The following is a 3199-nucleotide window of genomic DNA, read 5'->3' on the forward strand; positions in this document are numbered from 1 at the left end:
AGCAACAGCTACATCTCCATTTGAAGCACATCTCCAGTTATATGCTACTTCCTGTCAGGAGGATCTCTTTGAATTTAATGGCCCCTTCTGGGTTGTCTTATCTCCCTGTACTAGCCCCTTCCCATCACTTGCCCCTCTTAGTATCATTGTCTGTTGGCCTCTCCTGGATGAACGGTAAGCTCTTGGAGGACTAACACCATCTTGTTCACCCTATATTCTTTTTTGTTTTTGTTTTTGTTTTTTGCGGTACGCGGGCCTCTCACCGCTGTGGCCTCTCACGTTGCGGAGCACAGGCTCCGGACGCGCAGGCTCAGCAGCCATGGCTCACAGGCCCAGGCGCTCCGCGGCATGTGGGGTCTTCCCGGACCGGGGCACGAACCCGTGTCCCCTGCATCGGCAGGCGGACTCTCAACCACTGCGCCACCAGGGAAGCCCCACCCTATATTCTTAACACTTACCTTGACGTTGATCCTTAGTGTAATATATATTTCACTATCAAACCAAAAATGTGCTTTCTTAAATTGGTTTTGAGGTAAACAGATTTTCAAAAACTTGCATGTCAAGTTTTCAATCAAATTTATCTCTGAATTGCATTCTAAATTGTAAATGGTTCTTTCCATTTGCCAACGGTAACATTGAAGATTCCTCCATTTACTTACATTTGGTATGCCCTCTGCCTGGAATCTTCCAGCCACATCAGACTTGTTAGCTAACTCCTACTCATCCTTTCCATCTCACCTTGAACTCTGCTTCTTTTCCTGGCGTCTCCCTCTCTTCCCTTGCCCACCGAATCTGAAACAACTTCCCTGAATATAATCACTCATCATACCCTTTATTTTCCCTCCATCATTTATCAAAAGTATCAATGATAGATGTTTTTTAATGGTTTGTCTCTCCTAGTAGATTGTGAGTTATATGTGAGTAGAGAATTTATGTATTTATTTCAGTATTATATTCCTAGCACCTAGTACAGTGTCTGGTACGAACCAAGTATGCAATGCATCTTTGTAAAATGATGAAATTCTTTTTGCATTTTCTATTGTATAAAAGGTACCGTAGGAATACACAGATAAATAGGATATTGTCTTTAGCCTTAAAGGGATTCTAGTGTCTCCGATGCCTTCAGGTTGAAAAAGACACATAGTGTATGAGATGAGGAGAATGTAAAGGTCTAGAGATTGTGTATGGGGATATTTTCTCACCATAAAATATATAATAGTTGTACATATGAAACATTGATTAAGAAAATTCATGATGACAGAAAACTATATATTTATTCAGTAATGCTATTAAATAAGTTTACATGTGAATCAGAGTATTACATTGTTTTGAAGGATAGTGGTATATATGGCAAGAGATCTAGCCTATCAATTTTTGCTAAATTTAAAGTTTGCTGGCTGCATTCATACAGCAGATCCCTTGCAATAACAGCCCCAGGGTCCCCAAACTTTGATTGCTGGGTGCCTAGGGCTCAGGATGAGGAAATCAGTGCCTCAGGAATAATGCCAAGAGGCAAGAAAAATCCCAGAGGGTAGCTGACAGGGTATCCATTCAGGGATTTACCAATTTGTGGTCTTTATGGCATTTAAGAAGGCCCCTAAGTTTGGAATTGTTTTTACAGTTTCATCTTCCTCTTCAAAACTGTTTGTATTGGGACTTCCCTGGTGATCCAGTGGGTAAGACTCCATGCTCCCAATGTAGGGGGCTCAGGTTCAATCCCTGGTCAGGGAACTAGATCCCGCATGCGTGCTGCAACTAAGAAGTCTGCATGCCACAACCAAGAAGTCTGCATACTGCAACTAAGATCCAGCGTGCCGCAACTAAGATCCCACGTGCCGCAACCAAGACCCTGCACAGCCTAAATAAATAAATAAATATTAAAAAAAAAAAAAAAAAAAAAAGAAAACCAAAAAACCCCTAAAACTATCTGTATTCATTTACTCCTTAAATAACCAGCAGTTGCTCTGGTGTGTGTTTAGTGATGACCATATTTAGTTAAGAAGACACTGTTCTCCTCTCTTTGCTTTAAGCTGTGATAGACAGTATGGAAATAAACACTTGAAGGTACAACAAGACACAGCATTATGTAATAGGTAGAAGCAAAACCCAAAAATAATCAAATGAATGTGTAAATATTTACAGAGTTTAGCTGCTTAGGGAATTGAAATAAAAAGAAATACTGTCACCCTTCTTATAAAATTTTAGTCAGCAAGCCTTCAGGTAAAGCAGAGACCTTTTGGCAATAAAACTGATGTAATAGCTAACATTTATCTTGGGCTAAAATATGCCAGGTACCATCGTAAGTGATTCATAGATATTAATTCATTTAATTTTTATGTCGACTGTAGTTAGTGGATGCTGTGATGTGTTAGACAGAATCCCCCCCTACAGGACTAAGACATTCATTCCCTCATTTCCTGAAGTGTTGTCTGCTGACAGCTTTTAGCTAAATCCCTCCCTAGAAATTCCCCTCGGCAGAAAGGAGCTGCCTTGTCCAAGGCTGCACACCTTTCCAGGGATAGCTGCATCCAGTGATGGTCAGTTCAGGGGTACACAGTTCTGGTTGACTTGCCTCAGTTCAGGGTATCTCTACAGGACCATTCCAGATTCAGTGCTCTTTGTGGGATCAGCTGAGGCTCTGTTGCAACTATTTCCCAGTTCAACTTCATCCTCTCCTGCAACTGGCTTCCCTCATGGCCTTTCTGATGCTTTTCCTCAGAGAACTCTCTACCCAAATTTCTATCTCAGAATCTATTTCCTAGGGAATCAGATAATCACACCAACTTCATTACTATTCTCATTTTATAGGTAAGGAAAGTGTGCATAGAGATGGGTCATAAGTCACAGTTACACAGTCAGGATTCAGACTCCACTTCTTTAGCTCCAGAATGAACGCTTTCAGCCACGATGCTCTGTCTTAAAGTAGGACGAGGAAAACAGATGGGCTCTGCCTGTTGTGACTCTGCCTTCCTCTCAGGCTTAATCTTTCTCGGTGTCCTCTCACCTTCTCCTGTTTCAGTCACACTGGCCTTCCTTCAGTCCCTTTTACTGGCCATGAATGAGTGAGTGAATTACTAAGGGTACAGGCAGTGGGTTGGAATATTAGAATCTAGTCTGGAGATGATTAGAATCTAGGGGAAGAATTTGACCACAGCAAAGAGAAGAAAGAATGAAATGTAACTGATATTATGGTTAGTAA

The sequence above is a fragment of the Tursiops truncatus genome, chromosome 12 (genome assembly GCF_011762595.2).
Source record: "Tursiops truncatus isolate mTurTru1 chromosome 12, mTurTru1.mat.Y, whole genome shotgun sequence".
NCBI lineage: Eukaryota > Metazoa > Chordata > Mammalia > Artiodactyla > Delphinidae > Tursiops > Tursiops truncatus.